At 44.6% G+C, this 24,487-nt stretch overlaps 1 long non-coding RNA gene across 1 annotated transcript in view; it reads left to right on the forward strand.

The window, feature by feature from the left end:
* Nucleotides 1-11,283: 11,283 nt before the first annotated feature.
* LOC138746314 (uncharacterized) overlaps nt 11,284-24,487 on the forward strand; it is a 62,415-nt gene continuing 49,211 nt past the window's right edge. The window contains exon 1 of the long non-coding RNA XR_011346859.1: nt 11,284-11,346. This is a non-coding gene — a long non-coding RNA (uncharacterized lncRNA). The remainder of the gene's footprint in view (nt 11,347-24,487) is intronic.

Raw genomic sequence — 24,487 nt, forward strand, 5'->3', positions numbered from 1 at the left:
GGTTATGAGGTAGGGAGAGTTTAGTCTTTTTTTTATATACAAGGAATATATGGGTCAGTATAACATCAAGGGCTGAAGGGACTGCATTGTGCTGTGGTGTTCTACGTACTATGGTCTAATGCAGGCAAATGGGATTTATGTAATGGTCAGAAAGGTCAGTGCGGAACGAAAGATTGAAGTGTCATTTCTGTGCTGGACAGCTCAATGACTCCATACGACGATGCTGTTGGATATGAAAGTCACAGAATATGTCTGCTTTGTAACAACGAAACACAGCGACAAGCAGGAGAATGAAAAACAATGTCTACCGATTCAATGATCTGCTCTGCAATTAAACTAATGCGTCTTTTGAATCATATATACTGTGGCTTAGTGCTTTCTGAAGGCATTACACTTCGTCTCTGAAGGCACTCGAGATAGACAGTCTTTTTATTTGAGCGTGTAAATGATCATTAGTAATTAAATCACATTTGCCCACTCTTCTGTTGTAAAGTTAAACGTCCTGTCCTGCTATGTCAGTTTGTTGTGATCCGCAGCTTAACCTAGACAACAGTTTACTCTTCCACTGAGAAATTGTGCGCATTTTATTTCTCCCAATGCTGTAAATGTTTCATTGATCATGTCTGGAGATCATATTAACGCATGTTACATTTGCCCAGTGTAGGAATATAATGATCTTGAAGCAAAATGACCACGACAGCATTTGTAAAGAACAACTTTCTTTTTTTTGGGTAACATTTTAAATATATCACGCCGAATTGCAGTGAACTGGGATTTACTGGCTCCACCCCCATCTGCTGGTTTCCCGCCTAAATCCAGAAACCTTCCGAAAACCACTGTGAGACCCTACCCTTAGTTATAAGCGTTCGTTCTCCCTCCAGTCGGGAGAGCTCTTACTTGCGCTACACAAATACAAACTATCAAGAGGACCCCCTCCCTCCACCCCCAACCTTTTGTAAGTCCTATTAAACTGAGAAAGAATCTTTAAAGAGGTCCACTGGCTGGCCAGTAGCGATCGTAACCCTATATTAGTGTCTTTATTCCTACATGCTTTAAATAAGGCTGCCAGATTTTTAGAAAGGTGTTACGTCCCTCCCTTAGATCGTATGTGACTTTTTCCAGTGGGAAAAGACCACCTCTCCTTGAGTAGATGGGGGAAGGGGGGGGGCATCAGGCTTCCATGTTACCACCATACACTTCCTGGCCACAAGTAAAGGCAATTTCTGTGAATTGGATTTGAGAATGATCTACCCACCATGGTAAAGTTCCCCCGAAGACAAAGCTCTGGGTCTACTGGGAAGGTGACTCCTGTGACAAAGATCAACTTTCTAAAGATGTTGTCAAATTACTCATCTAGATCTGGACTGCAGTATTTATTAAAAATATTAGCAATCTCCATCATATTTGCAAAGCTTAATACTTGACATCAATGAAAGCAATGTCAGAATTAGAATTTATTGTTCAAGAACATGTCATGAAATTGTTTTGCAGAAGCACCTTACAAATAAAAATAATGCAAAAAAGTCAAAGTGAGGTAGTGTCTGTGGTTCATTGATCGTTCAGGAATCTGAATCAGAGGGGGGGAGAAGCTGTCCTCGTGCTCATCTTCAGGCTCCTGTACCTCCTTCCTGATGGTAGCAGAGTAAAGAGGGCATGACCTGGGTGATGGGAGTTCTTGAGGATAGAGGCTGCATTCTTAAGACACCGCTTCTTATAGATGTTCTCGATGGAGTGAAGACTGGGTGCCTGCAATGTCACAGGCTGAGTAACCAAATCTCTGGAGGTGTTTCTTGTCCTCTGTTCCAGACAATCAGCCAGAATGCTCTCAACGGTACACCTGTAGCGTTTTCGAGAGGCTTCGGCGACATACAGCTGATTGCAATGACATGGAACACTGGAGGACCAAAGGTGATGGTATAAACCAAAGTCAAAGGGATCATGGAATTTTTGGTAATATTGCAGGCCTTGCTCTGCCACTACTGAGGACCCTCTGGGGAGGAAGGGGGGAGGGCAGTCACCGTGTTCCCCGCAGGTTCCAACTGCCCAGTCTGACTGCCATTAGCTCTGCACAGGCTTTAAACTGCCCGCTGAAGGAGCTGGTGGTGTTTTATTTTAAACTCCCGCAACCGCGGGTTCTGGGCCAAAGACGGAGTCGCCTACGATTGGCAGCAGCCACGAGGGGTTGCGCGCACCGGGAAAGTGGAGGACTGGTGCAGAGCGCGAGAAAACGGTGAGACCAGCCCTCCCATTTGCAAAGGAGGGGAGGCCGCCCACAGGACGGTGACCACAGCGGCGGACCAGTGAGGGCTGGTGGTGGCTCGAGGGGAGGATCCCGTGGGTAGACGGCAGGTCTCTGGCAACTGCTATCAAAGGACTCACTCAAGGTTGCAGATTGTTGGAGAATGGCTGAAGTGGTACTGGGTATCGGAACCGGGATGCAAGAGGGCATTGAAGGCATCCATAGCCAATGTGGATAAGCCACTTACTAAGTAGCTGTTTATTTATCCTTTTATATTAATTATCAATAAATCAAGATTTATTTCTTGCCATATTATTTTAGTTGGTTTATCTTATCTTATTTTGCTGTATTTATGCAATGTTCTTATGTGTATGACAATAAACTCTCGTTCCTTCCCAACCACATAAGGTCATTTCAATGCATTTGCCCAGACTTTGTATTTGCTCATCGCCATGTTTTGCAAGAGTCGCAAAATAAACAATCTGCAGGTCGTGCAATGTCGCAAACACTGTTGTAGCGCCAACGACCCAGGTTCCAACCCGGCACTGTGTGTAAGGGGTTTGTACATTCTTCCCATGTCTGCAATGGCTTCCTCTTGGTGCTCTGGTTTCCTCCCTCCCCCCCACCCCAAAAACTTACAGGGGGGGGGGTCATAGATTCAATCGGGGTACTTAGGCGGCAAGGGCTTGTGGCCCATTACTGTGCTAAAAGTCTAAGCATGACTGTATGACGCGATAGAAATTGTTTTCAGTTCACCTTTGCACCATTTATTTTTCTTTCCAGTTATTGCATCTTTAATACTTGGGAGTCACTTTCATAAAACAACATGAATTGAACTTGCCATCATCCATCGAAATAAAAATTAACCTCCCTCCCTTGGGCCCTGACCAGAATTTGGGACTCAAGTTAATCTGCAGCATGAAAGTAAATTATAATATCCAATTAACCTTGCCATCTGGAATCCCTCTCTCTCTCTGGTTTGGCAGGAGCCTAGGATTTTGGCATAAATTAGTCATTCCGGATCTATCACATTCTGCCGTCCTTCTCAAGAAGTGTGCCATGGAACAAAAATCCACCTTTTTTTTTAAAGCATATGCATCAGGCCGGTTACAAATCCAAAGCCTGTTGTCAGCACCAGGATTGCAATAAAACCATCATCCCCAGCGTCTCCAAGACCTGGGACTTGGAGTTGGTTCCACGATGTCCTCACAATCAGTGAGAATTGGTAAGAACTTCTCCACAATCTCCATCAGTACTGGAACACCACGGGGCTGCGTTCTTAGCCCCCTGCTCTACTCACTTTACATCCAATTTTATGCGACTTGCTACGGCAATTAGAGGAATCAGATATCAAAAGGGTGAGCAAGTTCTTGGGAGTCACTATCTCGGAGAATCTTTCCTGGACCAAAGGTATCATGAAGAAAGCACATCAACGCCTCTACTTCCTCGGAAGCTTGCGGAGGAGCGTTACGACATCGGAAACGCTGGCAAATTTCCACAAAGGGGTGGTTGAAAGTGTACTGACTGACTGCATCCCAGTCTGGTAAGGGAGACACAAATACCCTTGAGTGTAAAACCCTGCAAAGGCAATGGACACAGCCCAGGAGGTCACAGGGAAAACCCTCCCCACCATCCAGAACATCTATGGGGAATGCTGCCGACGGAGAGCAGCAGGGATCCACACCACCCAGCACATGCTCTGTTCTCACTGCAGCCATAAGACTTGCACCACCAAGTCTACCTCGTCGACTTGAAAAAGAAACCTCAGGGTTCCATGCAATGTCATGTTTGCACTCTGACGATAAATCTGAGAGATTCCAGAACAAAAGACCTTCCCAATAAATCCCATCCTGAAGCAGGGCTCAGGCCCGAAAAGTCGGTAATATATCTTTACCTCCCACAGACGCTGCAAGACCAGCTGAGATCCTCCAGCAGTTCATGTCTTTAGTTATGTGACACTTCACCCTGCACCTTTGTTTTATTATTGGACTTAAGTGGGGCTTGACTTGGGCTACAGAAGGAAGACACTGACCAAATACTGGTAAATGGGATTAATTCAAATGGGTATTTGACAGACATGGAGAGATGATTCTGACTCCAAAATGAATAGATTAATCTTAAGCATCAATGCAAGCACACTGTTTGTGATCGATATACAGACAGTCCCCAGATCCATTCCTAAGTCCGTCTTTAAGTCGAATTTGTAGGTAATACGGCTCTTATTTAGCATCTGTTAGTCAAGTAGACATCAAGGGAGGTTGTACAGAGCTTTCCTTGCTTCGGGTTTATGCTCTGGAGGCACGATTATAAGGGTAAATAATCATGATCTGACTTAAAATGGTGGGCGGCATTCTCCTTCCTTGAGCCGATGAACCACTGAAGCTACGCGTAGTCTGTTCATAAATATGAGTTGTCCGTAAGTCGGATTTTCCTAACTCAGGGAATTGCCTGTACAGTAAAATCCCCAGTAACCAGAATTCAAGCAACTGGCAAAAAATATACTGAGGAAACAAATAATATTAAAATAAATAAAAATGTGACTAAAAGTTTAAAATTGTAGAAGTAAATGTTCTCTGAAGCAACACCTTGGTGAAGGTGGGAGCCAACATTTAGCCAGCCGGAACGCCCTGGTCATGTCCGCCCCCACGCAGCAGCTGTTGGAATAAAGTTTAAATAAAGTTGTGTTTGAATAAAATGGCGGCACCCAGGATGAAGAGCCGGCGGGATGCTACTCATTATTGGGATGATTCTCCCAACGTATCTTTAATGCTTTATCTGTAAACTTCGGGGAGGGGGTGTTAATTATGACAGCTACATGGTTAGTGTAGTGTCACAGTGCCAGTGTTTGAATGCTCAGGTTTGAATGTAAATTTAAATTTTGTAAGTGGAAGGAATTACCTGATGAAAGAGACATTTACTCTTGTAATTGTTGAATTTATTGGACCACTTTTTTGGGCCCCAAAAGGGCGGATCGACATTTACAAAGGTCGAACATTTGACCTCAGTAAGTGCCTGCAAGGCATCGGGAGCTCAGATGGCCGAGACCGGGTGGTAAATCTACGGTCGGGGCATCAGAATCTCAGATGGGGTGGGCAGCCAGAGTATCTGCAGTTTGGATGGGCGGGCGGCCGGGGCTGGGATCCGCGGTCAGGAGCTCGGGCAGCCGTGGCGAGGGTCCGCTGACGGGGCGTCAGGAGTTCCAGTAGGCAGGCGGCTGACTCATCGGGAGCTCCGGCAGGCAGGTGGCCGGGGGCGGAGGTCTGTGTTCAGGCCATCAGGAGCTCATATGGGTGGGAAGTTGGGGCTAAAAATAGGGGGTGCTCGACTTTTACAGAGTACTGGCGATTACTCGAGGGTATATTGTAATTAAGGACTACAATACTGTCTTTTATTCCCAATAATTTACATTTTTACATTGCCAGATTGCATCTCAGGCAACCAGAAATTTCACATATCCGGCAGCCGCCATCACCAGAGATGCTGGATATCAGAGATTTTACTGTAAATTCACGTTGCTCCTTCTTCCATCGGCAATTAATCAATTGGATCTGGTGGCTTGGCCACTGATGTATTGAAACATGTTGGAAATTATGTCCAGTCACTGGTTCTCAATTGCACCTCAAATTAGATTTATTTGAATGAGCTTCCCAACAGCGAAGATGCCTGCAGGTCCTTGGAAGGCTGTGCCGTGGCTGTCGCTAGTTTTCTTAGCTAGATTAGCTGATAGGCACTACCAGGAACCACAGAGACTAGGCTGAGGGAACGATAGGCTTTAATATACAGAAGAACCTTGCTGGCCCGGATCCAGGTATAGGAATGGCGGGAAGGAAGAGGTGGCTCGACCTTTATGGCCCAGGACCATGGGGAAGGTCCTGGGCCATAAAGGTACAAGTCATCAGTCCCTGTGTACAGTAGCCAACCATATCCAATGGATATCCATAACTATATCCAATGGAGGAAACATTTCACCACAGTAGCAGTTCCTCAAGCTCTCATATTTTCAGATCAGACAAAAAATGGGCTCCTTATGAAGCTTCACATGGACCCCTGCCTTCTCGAGCCTCTTGCCTCCAACTTTTAAGGCAGACTTCAAGTTTATTGTCATTTACAAGTACAACCTGACAAAACGGCATTCTCCAGTCATCGGAGCGAAACCACGCAGACACACAACCAGACATAACTTGCATGCAGGACAAGTATATCTATTAATAAATAAATAAATGGGAGTCTCGGATATTTACTGTTCCTTTGGTCATTCAGCATTCTTACTGCTTAAAATTGCTGTGATTTCAAAGCAAGCTGTGGACCAATCCATAAGAGGCAATCACTGGAAGCAGGAGAGCATTTGAGAGATCAAATCAGGCTCATGTCTAATTCCCCAAGCGTTCTTGACGCCAACGATGAAAGTTCTGCCCTTCACTCTGTCCAGCACATATATGAGAAATCCTTCTTGAAAAACGTTCCAGGGAAGAGTTAGGATATTGGGAAGCGGAAAGGAATCGTGTAGCAGGAGAGGTTTCCCTTCATACAAAGCAAAATAAAGGTTCAGGAAGTCCACAATATTCCTTCCTTATACGGTTGGAGTAGGCCGAGAACTGAGCAAATTGAAAGACTCAATTGCCTTATTCCGTGCTCCATCATTTTAATTAAAACAATTTGAAACATAAAGGCAATGACGTGCCTGGCTGCCAAATCCATAACTTTAATGAATGCATTGGTAATCTATGAATGGATGTGGAGAAACTGGGCCTGGAACAAATACTCGAATCGCAAAACAGCAGCTGGTGATCACCGATTAAAAGTTCTTCTATTCTGACACCCAGTCTAAGGTGAGACTTACTGAAGTGACAAGATGAGTCGTTCAATCCCTCAACGATCCTGATAAATCAGGAAGGCCATCAAAATGGCAATTTCTGTGAAATATTCTTCTGTTTGGAAATAATTCACGTCTGAAAAAGGGATCCTGCTGTAATTGTGGCATATAATGTACTGCAAATGCAAATGTACAATGACCCAGAAATATATTCTTGTATGATGACACAACAGTATGTAACCCATTTAAAAATAACTTGAAAGTGGTCAATGTTAGCTGGAGGTCTAATTTTCCATTCTCACTGTTTTGGAAGGAGTAGTTGCCTTGGTAATACAGTCAAAAGCAGGAGGAATTGCCCTGATGACTTCAAGAGCTTTAATGATTCTCAATAATGAGGAAATTAGAAAAGTCGTGAGGGTGTAAAATTTAAAAAACAAAGCAAATACATTAGTTTATCCGGCCTCCCCCTTTCATTTGCTCTGGGAAGTTGAGTGATGCTGGAAAAATCAGATGCCCATCTTTCTTTGACTTGAGAACCACCAGTTCGGGAACAACTGCTCCCCCTCCACCATCAGACTCCTCAATGACAAACTCAACCAGGGACTCAATTAAGGACTCTGACTTGTGCACTTTATTGATTTTTAAAAAAAATTCTCTCTGTATTGCACAGTTCGTTGATATTTCTTTATCTGTTTACATTTCTCAGTTTGTTTTTGCATTGCCAAGAAAGTGGTAATTCTGCCTGGCCCACAGGAAAGAAAGAATCTCAGCCTTTAAATTTAAACATACAGCAAGGTCACAGGCCATTTCGGCCCTCGGGTTCAGGCCACCCAATTTACCGTTAACCTGCACCCCCGGTACATTTTGAACTGTAGGAGCACCTGGGGGAAAACCCCAGGCAGACACGGGGAGAAACTCCTTACAAACAGCGTGGGTTTCGAACCCATCTTAGATCATTGGCACTGACTTGCGCCAACCACTGTTTGTGATGTCACGTCTGTACTCTGATAATAAATCTGAGCTAAAGCAGCAAAGTTACAGCTGTGAAATGTTAGCTCCACCATTTTGACAGGGAGATTAGAGGAAATAAAAGAATATTTTATTCGGCTTTTGGAAATCACTTAAAGTCTGACTAAGCATAGCTTCACAAAGTGTTGGAAGTAATTGGAAGATTGGAGAGTGGACTTTACTGAGGATACATATGCTGGGCCTCATCTGCAGCTCCCATGCAACGTTGCAGCTGAAGAAAGGAGCCCACCTTTAGGAGGCCAATGTGGATTTATTTGATTGATGTCAGGGATAAGAGGTTGAGGAATAAAAATGGTCAAACTTGGATCTATACTCAATGAAGTTTAGAAGAATGAGAGGTAACTGACAATAACCACACCAGCAGTGCGAGTATAAGACAGCTTTAATAAACTAATATGTACACTAAGAGGTCTTGTCTCTCTGCAGGACAAACCTGGAAGGCCAGACTGTAGCTCTGGACAGCTTTATAGACAAGGTCACCGGGATGACCCCTGGTGACCTAGTGGTGGAATTACATATCACCACAGTATCCACATTGAAATTTCTTCTAAGTAGGGGGTTCAAAACAGATGGGTCCACGACTGAGAACAGGGATGAGATACATGGTTACTTATGGGGTCATTAATCTGTGGACTGTAATCCCAGATGCTCAATTTAAAGCCAAATTTATCAGTTTCAAAATCTGGTTGGAGACTGAGGAATTCTTCACACCAGAAAACTGTGAAGCGTAAATCTCGATTTCTTGAGGGAGAGGGGAGCCCAAGGGGAGGATGGGAAAATGGAACCCACGCGAGGGGCCTGTCATGGACTGACTCGAGCTGCAGGAACTGGATCGAGAGGAAGTTTTATAACTGTTCTCGATGCGGTTGGGGAAGTCATCGGCAAAGGACTGTGAGAAGTGGAGTTCAAGCCAAGAATCGGCGGCGGGGTTAGCGCAACGCTGTTGCAGCGCCAGCGATCAGAACCGGGGTTCAAGTCCCCCGCTGTCTGTACGTCCTGCATGGCTCCAGTTACCTCCCACCCTTCAAAACTTAGGTTGTAGGTCAATTGGGTGGCCCAAACCCGTGAGCCGAAAGGGCCCGTGACCTTGCTGTAGGTCTAAATTTTTAAACAACGTAGAACAGGCCCTTTGGCCAGTCACGTCTGCACCGTAACAAGATGGCAAATTAAAGTAAAACTCTACTGACTGCACGCGAGCCACATCTTCCACTGACCGCATATTCACATGTTAAGAAACCTCCTGAACACTACTGTGATGTTTCTTTTAAGCAATAAAAAAACATTTAGGTTCTTTCATATTAGCATATTTTATGAACGACTCACGACCTTGTGGAGCAGCCATTTACCCAAGGTGCAGCATTCATCTCTGACCCCCTCTAGTGGTCATCACCCTCTTGAGAAACTTCCCTAATTTCCCCCTCACTTTAACCACATGCCCTCGAAAATTATTCTGACTGCCCGTCCTATCTGTCTTGTCTTTTCTCAGTTTCTTGGAGGATGAGAGATGATTTTAATGGAGGTCTGTAAGATTCATGGGTAAGGTGGACAGCCTTTTTCCCCAGGGTGAGAATGGCAAACATTGGGGATCGTCTGTAGAAAGTGAAGGGAGGGAGGTTTGGGGGAGGCGTCAGGGGTATATGTTTTATACAGAGAGTTGTGGGGGCCTGCAATGCCTTGCCAGGGATGGTGGTAGAGGCTGGAATATTAGGGGCATTTAAGAGACAGGCACATGGATGAAAGGAAAACAAAGGTTTATGCGGTAGAAGGAGTTTTGGTTTTATTCCGGGAATATATAACATCGTGGGCCGAATGCCTGCACTGTGCTGTAGTGTTCTACTGTTCAAGTTTGTCCACACTCCTGCTAGCTCACGCCACCTAATCTATCGAACCATAGGACATTAAAGCTCAGAAATGGGCCCTTCGAGTCAGAGCGGAACTATTATTCTGCCTGGTCCCATGACCTGCACCCAGCCATCTCCCATTATATCTCCTCCATAGACCTGTCCTTTTTTTAAAAAATTGTAAATTTAGACATACAGCGGGGTAACAGGCCATTTTGGCCCATAAGTCCATGCCGCCCAATTTACACCCCATTAACCTACATCCCTGGTACGCTTTGAAGGGTGGGAGGAAACTGGAGCCCTTGGAGAAAACCCACACAGACACGGGGAGAATGTACAGATTCCTTACATATAGCGTGGGGTCGGACCCCACCTCGATCCCTGGTGCTGACCTCACCGCTATGCCAGCCATGACGGGTTTTAGATGTCAAGATTGTGTGTGTTGACCAACTCCACACTCCCACCAAGCAACATTCTGGTCAATTTCCTCTGTGCCCTTCCCAAAGGCTCCACCTTTTCCCTGAAATAAACCAGTCCACCAAAATGGAGCAGAAGTCAATAGCATCCAAAAAAACAAGGCTTGAGCACATCCACTGCAATAACATGGATCTCCTAGTGGCCACCCATTTCAATGGCCCATCCCATTCCCTTGCTGGTATGCCTGTCCATAGTCTCATACACTGCCAAACTGAGGCCCCCTGCAAGTTGGAAGAACCACACCTCACATTTCATCTGGACATCCTCCCACTGGGTGGCATTAACTTCCATTAAATCCACCCCACTCCATCTTCTTCCCCTCTCTTCTTTCATCTCACTCTATCTCTCATCGGTTTCCTTTCACAGAACTAAAATCAATTCTCACCTGCCCTCTTATCATATCCAATAATCACCTTTTGACTTCTTCCTTTTCCATTCTTTCCCCCAGCTATTAATTCAGACAACTGACTTTTTTCTCTCATACCTTGAGGAAGGATTCTGGCCCAAAACATTGTTTATATATCTTCATCTCCTTTGGATGCTGCAGATCTCCTCCAGATTTTCTTCACTTTGAAAAGCTTGAGAAAACCTTCCTGCAATCTTAAATGTGGATTAGGAAGGGTTGTGGCTATCATGTGACAGCACTGCTCCCCTACCTCATTACAGGACACACCAGCTGCCAATCAAGATTTGGTTCCGCCCCTCCCATTAGTTCATACCTTGCTATTGGCTCCATGTAAATTACTTGGATTGCCCTCTCCAGCCTGCCTGTACTTGGCCTTGGGCCATTGGCTGTTGTAATTAGATTAGCCCTCCTGCCACTGACCTATTGGCCCTCCAGCACTATAAAGGTGCCATGTGCTCTTTGTTCTTTCTCTTTACCAGCTTGGGACCACCCTGCTTCACTCCAGGCCTAGAAATGTGGAAGGGTGCTAGAGAAACTATTGGTAAGATGTGCACTGTTAAAAGGGTTGGGAGCATTTAATAAGTGTCCCTTGTAGCATAGAACAGTGCCTGCAGTGAATCAAGGGATGGTGGGATGTCGTAGTGAGTTTTCCCTTATTTTATGTTCCAGTTTATTTTTTGTGTGTGTGTGTGTGTGTGTGTATGTATACTTTGCATCAGTTGCTATTTTCCCACACTTGCCTTCTGTCCTTCCCTACATCAAAACTGTGTTCACAGCCCTTGCCTTTGAGATCTACCAAATCTGTTTCCTCGCTCCCAACAGAATGTAGCCCCGGTCGAGTACCAAGCTGTTCTACATCCAACCCTAGGATACAAACCTAGAAGCTGTGATCTGATGTGTTGTCTGATCAATTCATGGCTGATGATGCAAAGATGGGAGGTGTTGTGGACAGTGAGGAAGATTTTCAAGGCTTGCAGAGGGATCTGGACCAACTGGGAAAATGGGCCAAGCAATGCCAGGTGGACTTTAATGGTGATGCATTTTGGAAGGGCAAACTAAGGTAGAACATATGCAGGAAATCAGTGGTTCTCAATCTTTTTTCCACTCACATACCTCCAAGATAGTCAGGAAACCCAGTTAAATTTACCTAGGTCACATCCACAGGTGATCTGAAGTCTAAAATGGCCGACCTGCTTATTCCGGTGACATAAGCGTTTGTGTTCATGCATCATAGCTGAACATCCGGCAGTCCTTCTGGTGAGTGCACGACACATCATTGTTTAATGGGTAGATCCCCGATGATTTGAAAGATGCTTCTAGCACCTTTGCCCTGATGACCACACCCAGGGGCTGCAGTTTAAAAGAGGCTAACTAACCATCCCTCTTCCTGAACATCATCTTCTGCATTTAAATCCCAATTAATCTACGCATATCTCTCAGTTACTGGCGAGTTTCTTCACTGCAGGAAACATTTTGTGCATCTTATCCTTGATACTGGCAACCGTCTGCTCAAAAAAAAATGCTTAGTGTTGTGGCAAAGTGAAGACATTGACTGCAAATTCCTGCTCCAAGCCTGGACTTGCTCCTAAGAGAGCTTCAGGAACTTGGCCCTTCTAGAACATGGCAGACCATTATTCTGCCTGGCCCCACTGATCTGCGCCCAGATCCTATCCCTCCCATCCACACTTGGATGTCAAAGTTGCACCTGCATTTACCAAGTCAGCTGGCAGCTCGTTGCTGTGGAAGAAATTTTATGAAGGCTGTGAAAGAAAGTTCATGCTGTAGCTTTGAAATTGGCACCAACTTAGTTAGCGATCAGCATCTATTTAGAAGTTAACCCTTAACAGTTGTCAAAGGTGTTGGCAGTAGTTGTTGATACTAACAGGGATTCTCTCTCCTTCATACCAGACAGAATGAAGATTATAATACAGCCATTGCAGTAAAGGTCTTGTTTTCAATGGCTTTATTCCACGACGTAATCCTATTTTCTCTAACATCTCTCTGCAGAAATATACGTGCTTGTGGAAGTACATTTCGGAGCTGGTAGACAGTGGAAACTGTTGCCTGCTCTCCATGTGAAATAAAGTCTGAAATGAGACTCGAGCTTTCTGATTGCTTCATTTTATTGACAGTTCGACATTCCCACCACCCTCTGCATGAAGAGGTTCTCCCTTATGTTCTCAACCTATTTTTTCCCCCACTCTCATCCCACTTTAAGTCATCCCTATGCCACAAGTGCCCTGTGATTAGTAAGGGGTTGCTTAAGGTGGGATGTGGGTGGAAAGAAAAAGTTTGAAAATCGTACCTCGTTGACTCGTTATGTGCAGGGTTTCAGAACTCACAATTTTTCTCAAGCAAAATAATTGGGTCTATAGAGCAGTGATTCTCAACCTTCACTTCCCACTCACACCCCACCTTAAGCAATCCCTTACTAGTCACAGAGCACCGATGGCCTAGGGATCACTTAAAGTGGGAAGAAAAGGTTGAGAACCACTGATTTAAACTTTTCCCCTTGCACCCTCCATCCTTTCTATCTCTCCCGAACCTCAGTGGAAATAGCTTGCTATCTGTACCCATCGTGGTTTTGTAAATTTTTAAAAAACTCTATTCGTTCAGCACTCAAAAGATCAATCAGTTTGTAGATGACACCAAAGTTAGTGGTTTGGACCACAAATATTTTTTCCAAAAGGTTTGCTTCCTGAATACAGATAATTTCACATTTGCTGTATCATGTAGGAAGTTGGAGAAATAGTAAATGAACTTTCATTGATTTTAGCATCCTGTTGCTGACATTGTGTTTGTTCAACTGACCTAAAAATGGTCCTGATGCGTTTCATGTCAGTGTCCGACAATCGCAGGCCCGCACTGATGGATTCCAGTTGCCCTGATACCACTTTCCCACGGCGCAATGTCCCGATGAAACCTTTCACCATATTCTTCACTGACGGCACCAAGATCAGCAGGGAAAAAGTCTTGAGTGCAAATGCAGAAAATGACTCGTTGTATTTCAAGGTTTTGTCTGCTTGAAGTAGACTTAGAATATGAATATGATCTGGCAGGCCAAAAGTCACCTCACCTACCAATCAAAGCTCAACCTTCCCAAAGGGAGGTGCACATATTGCTACTGGCTATTCTGAACACCTTGCCACTGGCTCCCTTAATACCTTCCCTATTTTGGGTATACCTGAGCCGACCCTCCAGCCAGCTACTGGATAAAGTCCAGTAGGTTTTTTTTTTAAATGGCATGTGATATGAAAATTTTAAGGAGATTTTCGTGATCAGCGGCCCAAAATCCATAAAATGCACCCAAAGGTGTTCAGGAAGCAAAATATTTGTGTTATCCAAAATTACAAAAGGATCCAGATGGACTGGGAAAGTAGGCAGATGGCATTGAACTCGTACAGTAGCATTTTAGCAGATGAAACTATGGTGAATGGTTGGGCCTTGGAGAATTATGTAAAGCAGAGAGACTTGTGGGTATGGTGATATTCGGAGATTTACTCAACAGGTTGGACTGGAAATGAGTCCCAAGCATGGTCATCTGACCTGGCAGGCCAAAAGTCACCTCACCTACCAATCAAAGCTCAACCTGCCCAAAGGGAGGCGCACATATTGCTACTGGGTATTCAGAACACCTCGCCACTGGCTCCCTTAATACCTTCCCTATTTTGGGTATACCTGAGCCGACCTTCCAGCCAGCTACTGGATAAAGTCCAACACGGGGAGCATTCACCCCCCCCCCCCCCACTCTCTCTTTCTCTGCCCCTCTCTCCCTCATTCTCTGAGGATGGACTCAAGCACCACTCCAGGTGGGAAGTCATAAGCGACCCTGGAGAGACCTTTGCAACGTCTGTGACTTTGCTGTAAAATGGGGGGGGGGGGGGGAGCTATAGTTGGTGTATGACCGTGAGACTGTTGTACTATCTACTGGAGTACCATGCCTCCTGTTAAACTAGGGGTGGTGGGTATGGTTTCCTACTGTCTCTATTTAAATTATTTAATTTAGACATATCCCACGGGTTCTCTGTGATTAGTAAGAGATTACTAAGGTTGTATGTGAATGGGGGAATAAAAAGGTTGAGAACCACATCAAGTTCGCTGACGACATGTCCGAGGTGGGCCTGATTAATAAAGATGATTAGTCAGTATAGAGATGAGGTGCAGTCACTAACTGACTGGTACAGAGCCAACAACCTGTATCTAAATATTAAAACAACATTAGGAGGGCCCGGGTTGGGCCACGCTCCACCGACCATTGATGGCTCTGCTATTGAGGTCATCATGAGTATCAAGTTCTTTGGAGTCCACTTGGTGGAGAATCTCACCTAGTCCCTTAACATTAATCCAGCAGCGCCTCTACTTCCTGCGAAGGCTGAGGAAGGTCCATTTCCCACTGTCCGTCCTCACTACATCCTACAGAGAAGGTATCGAGAGCATCCTGTGCAACTGCTTCGCTGCCTGGCTTGGAAGCTGCACCTCCTTGGACCGCAAGACCCTGCAGAGGAGAGTGAAGTCGGCGGAAATGTTCGTTAGGGGCTCTCTTCCTACCATCAAGGACATGATGCAGGCGAAAGGCAATAAACATTGTGAAGGGCTCCACAGCCCCCTCACATAAACTGTTCTCCATTCTGCCATCTGGTAGGAGGTACCGTAGCACTCGAGCCCTTATGTCCAGATTGGGCAACAGTTTTACCCCCAAACCATCAGGCTCCTGAATTCCCAGACTGTGCAGAGATTACCTTGGTACTCTTAGTGTACGTATTAATATTTAATATTTTATGTGTTTAACTTCCATCTTAACTTATATTTATGTAAATATGCTCAGTGATCCTGGAGAAACACTATCTCAATTTTGCCCTGCAAGCATGGTATGAACGATAAATAAAGGTGACTTGACTTGCTCCAGATCCAGTTGTTACTGAAATATTTTGCTTGAGAAAAATTGTCAGTGGCCTATTTCCTTTGGAGTCCTGAAACCGTGCACATAACGAGTCAATGAGGTACGATTAAAACAGGGGTTTTCAAACTTTTTCTTTCCACCTACATATCAATTTAAGTAATCCCTTACTAATCACAGAGCACCAATGGCATAGGGATTATTTAAGGTGCTATGTAAGCGGAAAGAAAACACTTGAAACCCACTGTCTATCCAGACAATTCTCTTGGAGTCCACCTGCTCACGCTAATGATTTCCAGATACATTGGTAAGTGGCCATTTCACTGACTGCTCTCTTGCTATGGCAGAGAATTTCGGCAGGTCATGCAGCAGAGCTTGACCAAGGGCCCAGGCCCGATACATCAATTGCACTTCACTTCCCATGGATGCTGTGTGACCTGCTGAGATTCTCCAGCACATTTGTGTCTTGCCCTCGGTCCCAGCTTCACCAAACCCGTTCGTATTTGCGGGTGCAAAAATAAAATGAGAAGTCTAAGCGTTTGTTCCGCAGAAAGGAAAGTGGATTTAATATCTCACTGCTAACTCCATTAATACAGTAAAACCCCCGGCATCCGGATAGATAGAAGCCGGATAAGTGAATTTTCCGGTTGCGTGATTGGCAAACTGACCGCTAGGGTGTGCCTATTTTAAACTTTCGTGTTTTTTTTTAAACTTGTTTATCTTCCGCAATTTTTTTGCCGGTTGCTTGAATTCTGGTTAATAGGGATTTTACCCCTCACACTGAACTGAATATCAACCAAGATGTCCTGCTCCAATCTTCCATACAAATGGTATTTACTTTTTACTTTTCATTTCATTCCCCCCCCCCCCTCCATTTGTAGACATAGAACAGTAATTGGAAGGCATTTGAGGCAAAGTGTAAATTGAATTCACCTGGTTAAATTAAATATTACCTCAAATGAGCCTTAATTTTAATAATTGAAAGTATGCCATCAATATTTAGAGCAAGGAATTTATGAAAGGATTGCATTTTATGACTGTATTAAATAAAGTTAAGTCAAAGGCTGTCTGAAACGGAAAGAGGACGTAAGGAATAGGAGCAGGACTAGACCATTCAGTGCTTTATCCCCATCCTATTGTTCATCACAGTCACGGCGTTCCTCACATTTCAAGGCTGTTTTCCTGCCTTTATTAATATTCAGGCATCTATTGAATTCAATGATAAAATATCCCACCTCTCCAGAGCCAAGCATTCATCATTATTTGGGTTAAGAAATTTCTCATGCATTTCCAAATACTGACCCTTGTTTTTTTTAAAAAAAAGAAACTTAAGTCCAGAGGAATTACTGCTTAGGGAGCCTTTATTTTAAAAAGTCTGGCACCAGGGAGAGACCAGTGTCCTCTAAAAGCAAAGATCCAAGTCTCTGTCTGCTTTAGCTATAAGAAACTGGTACGTTTATAATCAGAATACATGTGATAACAGGAACATTTGCAACTGAAGAAACAAAGCTCTTTACAAATTGTGTCAGACATCCATCAACTTGAAGGTCGTTAACGCTGATTAAAACAGAGAAAGAACCAAATAGAAACTTGTGAGGGAGAATTCAGAACTCCCAGTTAGAGAGATAACACGGCCTAGTTTTATCTAGGCCTAGACCGACTGAGGAGCCAGGGTGGGGGTTTTAGAACAGCAATTTGTTCTGGGAAGACAGTAAAGTTATGTGTGAAACTTAATGTGGTAAGAGACTAAGTAATAAAAGCAAATTGTGAAACTTTAATTCATAAAATTTCCTCCACACCCTTAATCTGAGACTTGGAGCATTGATCCTGGACTCCTCAGCCAGGTTGAACAGCCCTCTACGCCCAGCCTGGTGGGTGATGTAAAAATATTGTTGGCTTTAATCAGATCTCCTCTTATTCTTCCAAACTCTAAAGCAGTGGTTCTCAACTTTTTTCCACTCACATCCCACTTGAAGTAATCCCTAAGCCCTTGGTGCTCTGTGATTAGTAAGGGATTGCTTCAGGTGGGATGTGGGTGGGAAGGGAAGGTTGAGGATCACTGCTCTAGGCCCAATTGTTACTGAAATATTTTGCTTGAGAAAAACTGTCGTTGGCCCATTTCCTTTGGAGCTATGAAACCATGCACATAACGAGTCAATTAGATATGATTAAAACAGTGGTTTCCAACTTTTTCTTTCCACCCACATCCCACCTTAAGAAATTCTGTTTTATATATTGTGAACTATATATTGTACAACGGTATTGGGGCTGCGCAATTGTTCAGCAAAAGGAGGTGTCAGGTACTCCTTCCATCCAAAAGCCTACGGGTCACCCTTGGGCAACTTGTAGCACCAATCAGGGTCACGTGACGCCATGGATGGTTTTTACAAGCAAATTCTACAAATTGGAATTTCTGGTTGTAAAATGCTGGGCAGATGAACCTGCTGATCAATGGCCAGGGTTACCTGTCCAGTACGGACACCGCAACTGAAGAAGGCCAGGGAGACCACTTCAGTATTTCCCCCACCCCATGTGTAATCATGAACTCCAGATTGACGACGGTCTCAGCTCAGAGACGGAGCCTTAACCGAAGGAGAAGCGGGGGAGGCGACAACTTCAATTCGGAGGGTCAGAGATCACAACGGATGGAGAGATATGATTGCCCACGCCGAAAGGCAAGGCCCCTGAGTGAATGAGTACTGTGTAAATATGTTTCAGCTGGAGTTTGGAGACAGCACCCTTGTTGAGAAGGGCCTGATCTGATTTTACTGCTGAACTCAGCTGTGTTTAGCTCATTGGCAATGGTGCAATCGAATTTCTAAGTATGGCTTCCTTGATTTGTTAAACCAATGGCAAGAACATTCCCAATTAGTGTTTAGCTAACAAAGGACATCTGACAAGAATGGCCAGTAATTGTATAGGGTTCACAACATTAGAATATTATATCACTGTGTAATCTTCAACAAAGAAGAAACTGGTCAAGTTCAATAGCTAATGGACATTGCTGGAGGCATATTGCAAACAAATGGGGTTAGTGTGGATAGGGGACAGTTTCAACATACCTTTTAACTTCCTTGTTCTCTGGGGTTGACGTCCTATCTGAGTGCAACCTGAGCCAGTATAAGCTTAGCCAAAAGCCCTGGTGTCCGCATTCCAAAGTCTTGGTTGCAAATGACAGCCCAGCTGCCAGGATTCATTGCTGACGGGAACTGTGGGGTTTCTGTTGCCTGCAGATGCATGCCTCTGCATTTTCAGAATGTGTCCACAATGCTGGGGCAATATGTGGGTCTTTTCTCAGGGACTTCACAAATTACAGTGTCACTTTTGCTCAATTAAGTTAAATGGCCAACGGTGAGAGATACAGGTCTGACTTGTGAAGAGTTGCCCGTAAAATGCCGAGGTGAGGCATGTGCCTTGATGTAATTGTCTGCACCTTTTATTGCTTAGCAACCCACCGATGCAGTCTCAGTCCGACATATTCAGTTCTGCTTTTAATTAACTGGGGGATTCACAAGTGATGAGATTTCATCATGGATGTTTTAAAAGGTACTCACTTTTATATTACCATGCGAGGGTATTTTCTCCGACAATTAACTACCGGGAAAGAGATTATAATAAGTTTGAATGCTCCCCACACCTTGTTAACAGGCTAATACTAAAGCCGTCATGAAGAGAGGACGTCGGTTCCTCTCAGGAATTTGCAGAGGTTCTGTATGACAGCAGAAACCCTGGAAAATTTCTCCAGATGTGTGGTAGAATGAACTTGATTTGACTTAAACATTCAAACTCCACACAGACAGAACCCAAAGTCAGAATTGAACTCAGGCTTCTGGAACGAAGAGGATCTGTCACCTGGCTCCATATCTGCTAAAAAGGGTGTCCTGTTTGTCTCATTGTATAACACAGAAATGCTTGAGGAACTTGGTCAGCGTCCACAGGAAGTGAGATATACAACCCATACCTTTCCAGCCTGAGAATTTCTTCAAACTATATATCTATACACCAATGGAAGCTGTAAGACCTGCTAAGTGCCTCTGCATTTCCCATCAGTGACAGGTATCTCCCAGTGGCTAACCTTTTCATTTCTGCACCCTGCTCTCGCATGTCTGTCCATGGCCTCAAACCAAGACCGCCCTTAAATTGGAGGTGCAACACCTAATTTTCCATCTTGGCACTCTCCAGCGAGATGGCATTAATGTCGACTTCCCTGGTTTCTGCTAGCTCCCCACTCCCCATTCTCTCTCTCTTGTCCATCCCTCTGTCTTCTTTCCTTCAGCTCTCCACACCTTTCCCTCTCCATTCAGAGAGACATCTCCCCTCCCCTTGTTTGCTGGTGTGTCCTCCCTCCCTTATCCACGAAGGATTGTGCTCCTTCCCTCCACCATTTTGTGCCGGCCCACATTTTGTCCACACCTTGATCAAGGACTCAAGCCCAAAACATTGGTTATGTGCCTTTATTGTTGCTATATAAAGTGCACTGTTTGACCTGCTAACTTTCTCCAGTGTTGGGTTTTTACTTCAGTTAGACTTTCATGTTTTACTCCTCCAGCATTTCTGTTTTCTTACTGCTGTGGTTCGCCACCTTTTTCTTTCCACTCTCATCCCACCTTAAGCAATCCCGATGCCATCAGTGCTCTGTGATTAATAATGGATTGCTTAAGGTGGGATGTGAGTGGGAAGGGAAGGTTTGAGAATCACTGCTCCAGACCTAATTGTTACTAAAATATTTTACTTGAGAAAAATTGTTATTGGCCCATTTCCTTTGGAGTTCTGAATCCCTGCACATAACGAGCCAGTGAGGTATGATTAAAACAGTGGTTTTCAGTCTTTTTCTTCCCACCCACATCCCTCCTTAAACAGTCCCTTTCTAATCACAGAGCACTGATGGCACAGGGAAAACTTAAGGTGGAATGTTGGTCTCAAAAATATGGTTGCCTACCCCTGTACTACACCATCACATTGTCTGCAGATTTTCATGTTTCACCTCATTGTCCTGTTGTTGAGGATATGTTATGGGTGGAAGTTGAGGAGGGGCAAGGGTGTCATGACGAAGTAAAAAAAAAATGTATAGTGCTAGAGAAACTCGGCAGGTCAGTGTCCCTTATGTAGCAAAGGGGGAAATACTTAAACAACGTTTCGCGCTTTGTCAAGGTATGAGAGAATGCCGGCAGGCATCCGAACAAAAGGATAAGGGGGACAGAGGCAAGAGATGATAGGTGGATGAGGGGAATAGCAGCAGAGAGGGGGAAGAGGGTGGGTAAGGATCAAGGTGGGGGGAGGGGAAAGAGAAGGCGAGCAAGAGAGCAGAAAGCAGGGAAATCAATGTTCATGCCATCTGGCTGGTGAGTGTCCAGACAGAAGATAAGATGTTGTGACAGACATGTGGGTCTGGGAGATATTTATGATTTCCTTCTGGTGTCAATCTGAACTTGCTTTGCCTTCAAATAAAGTTATTGGTAAACTGTCTCCTCAGTTCAAGGGCATTTAGAAATGGAGATCTCCAAGAAGCACTAAATAACAAAATTACTTCAATGGTTGTGATATTATGGGTTTAAAACAGCTTGTGGCAAACAATTCTTCTTTATAGGAAAAGATTATGTTCAAGATTAACACTTTCCACTCTTTGGTATACCCATTTGCCATTACCGACAGTGTGTAATTAATTTTTTTTTGTGTTGAGACGCCAATGTTGCTTTTAATAAAGCTTGTATCTCTCAGGAAATTGAACGTTATATTAACATTACAATGACACACTTCAATTTTGAGTGCGAATACAGTAATGCGTAACAGCTTAGATGTGTAAGGTAATCCATAGTAAATGATTGACTCACTCTGAAGGTCCATTTAATTAATTTCTGAGGTTTATTTTGCACATTAGCTGTGAAAGTTGCAATTAAACAAAAAAAAACATGATAATAGGTTTCTCATTATAATTAATCAAAGTTTATTTTATTTATGATTCATTTACAACAGAGGTTCTGGTCTTCAGGTATCAATCAGGTTGTGACTCAGGTGATGGGAGCCCTTTATGGTGTTGGCTGCCTTCTTGAGGCAGCGTCTCGCATTAATGTCTTCAGTGGATGGGAGATCGGAGCCTGTGATGGACCTGGCTACGTCTGCTACCTTCTGCACTTCTGGGCACTGGAACACCCAAACCCAACCAGTCAGTACATTTTCCAGGGTGCACCAGATAGAGTAACCAACAACAAAAGTGGAAAGGCAAATGAGGGACAGGATTGGCCTTGAGTGGCAAATCAGTCACCTCCCTCTGCCCCTTTTCACAAATGTAAAAAGAAGATTGTGGCTTGTATTTGGACTGAGACTCCTACAAATGTCCTTGTGAGTTAGTGATGATGTTTCTTTCCAACAATCTCCTCCTCCTATCCTTGATGAGGAGCTCAGGCCTGAAGCATTCATTACACATCCCCAATATGGATGCTGCGGGACCCACTGCATTACTGCCAGTCACAGCATCTGCAGACTTTCTTGTTTCTCGGCCTCCCCTAGTATCCTTTGTTCTATTAGAGCTCTAGAAGAGATGCCAAAGACTTGCAATGAAGATGATGTCTGGTAGAGCAGTCGAGGGGATGGAAGACTCCAGATAGAGAGGTTCAAGTTCATTGTCATTCGAATCAGTGATTAAGAGAGTAATAGATTGTACATAATTCTTTTATTTCTAAGATTGTTTAACCTGCAGGAAGAAACTGCTTCACATCCTGGTTTTTTTGCTCCTGTACCCCTTCCTGGAAGGAAGTATCTCAAAGATACTGTGGGCTGAATGGTGAGGGTCCTCAATGATTCTCTGAGCCCTCTTGAAGCACCGCTCCCTGTACATATCGCCTCAAACCGTGCATCTTGGCGCCTCACAGTTCGGCGGGCAGCAACCTCCTTTGAAGAAGACCGCAGAGCCCACCTCACTGACAAAAGGCAAAGGAGGAAAAACCCAGCCCCAACCCACCAATTTTCCCCTGCAACCGCGTCTGTCTGTCCCGCATCGGACTTGTCAGCCACAAACGAGCCTGCAGCTGACGTGGACTTTTACCCCCTCCATAAATCTTCGTCCGCGAAGCCAAGCCAAAGAAACATATCATTGATGAGAGACCCCAGTGATCTTCTCAGCAGTTTTAATCACTCTCCGTACTAACCTCCGATCTGATGATGTAACCAGCCAGGACACGCTCTATTTTGCTCCTGTAGAACTCTGTCAGGATGATAGTGACCTTGTCCTCCTCACCTTCCTGAGGAAGTGTAGGCACTGTTACACCTTCCTACTCACAGGGAGGTGTTGTGGGTCCAGGATAGGTCATTCTTTAGATGGAAACGTTGTACTGTCCACTCTCCATATGACAGATTCATTGATATCAAGTCAAGTTTATCGTCATCTGATTGCACAACCCGACGAAACAGCATTCTCTGGTCCAAAAACACGTAGACAATATGTAAGCAGGACAAGTATTTCAGATAACAAATAAATAAATATTATCTTGTTCATACGAGAGTCTCAGATGGTTAGTATGAGCACTTCCTTTGGTCGTTCAGCGTTCTCACCGCCGTTCCTCACCCTGGTGGCGCTGGCTCCGATCCTCCAGTCTCCCCCAGTGGGACCAGCTGAAGGACGCTGCTTGGGGGGGGGTCCTCGACGATTTTGCGCGCCCTCTTCAGGCAACAATCACGTCAATGGGGGTGGGAAGGGAGGCTCCAGTGAACCTCTCTGCCACCGTGGATGGCGACGGGAAGTCCTCCTGAAAGTCCACAATCATCTCCTTTGTCTTGTCCACCGCTGAGACTCCGGTTGTTACACTCGTACCATTCTCTCTGTAGGCTGACAGGAATGTTGAGCAGAGATTTAGTGACCAAGATAAAATCTTGAAGAGAACCACCATTTGTAGGACAATGTAAATTGTAACTCGGGGATATCTGATTATTTTGTGCTAAAATGTGTTGCGTTGTCTTGAACATTTGATTTATTACTGGTTTTCTGGCAAATCTTCCCCTTCAAGAAGTGATCCAATTCCTGAAGGGGAAGAAAAGATTTGCCAGCCTATGGGAAAAGCAGAGGGAAGATCTAATTGAACAATCTATCACTGGGACATAATGGGCTGGTAACTTCCTTCTGAGTTGAGCTGTCAGTCTAAGGTATGCTGGTCAATAGTCATTTTCCCTTGACTTGGGGAGGTGATCATATTTCACACCATTCTGCAAAGGAGTGGTGTCCCTTCTGATTCCCACTGGCATCTGCCTGTTCCGCAATGTCTTCAGAGATGTATCGCAGGTTCCTCACGGCTGCCAGCTATTAATGGCATAGACGTGGCACGGTTGGCATAGTGATTAGCGCATAGGTGCTACAGCGCCAGCGACCGGGACCAGGGTCCAAATCCCACAGTGTCTGTAAAGAGTTTTCTCCCTGTCTGCTTTCCTCCCATCCTGCAAAACGTACCGGTGATTATAGGCCAATCAGTTGTGATTGGTCAGTACGAGCTCATGAGCCAAGAGGGCCTGTTTCCATGCTGTATGTCGGAAAAGAGGAAACTCTCTTACTCACTGATTCAGCATTAATTCTTCAGACCAATGAGAAAAGTTTATTGTCATCTGATTTTGCAAGAACTGCCTTCTCTGGTCCTCCGTGCAAAACATGCAGAGACACAAGCAGATGTAACACGCATACAGACAGGGCAGATATTTCAGCGAACAAATAAACAAATGAGAGTGGCAGGTAGTGTGATCGTTCAGCGTTCTCACTGCCCGTGGGAAGAAGCTGTTCCTCAGCCTGGTGGTGGTGGTGCTG

Source organism: Narcine bancroftii, chromosome 11 (assembly GCF_036971445.1).
Source record: "Narcine bancroftii isolate sNarBan1 chromosome 11, sNarBan1.hap1, whole genome shotgun sequence".
NCBI classification, from domain to species: Eukaryota; Metazoa; Chordata; class Chondrichthyes; order Torpediniformes; family Narcinidae; genus Narcine; species Narcine bancroftii.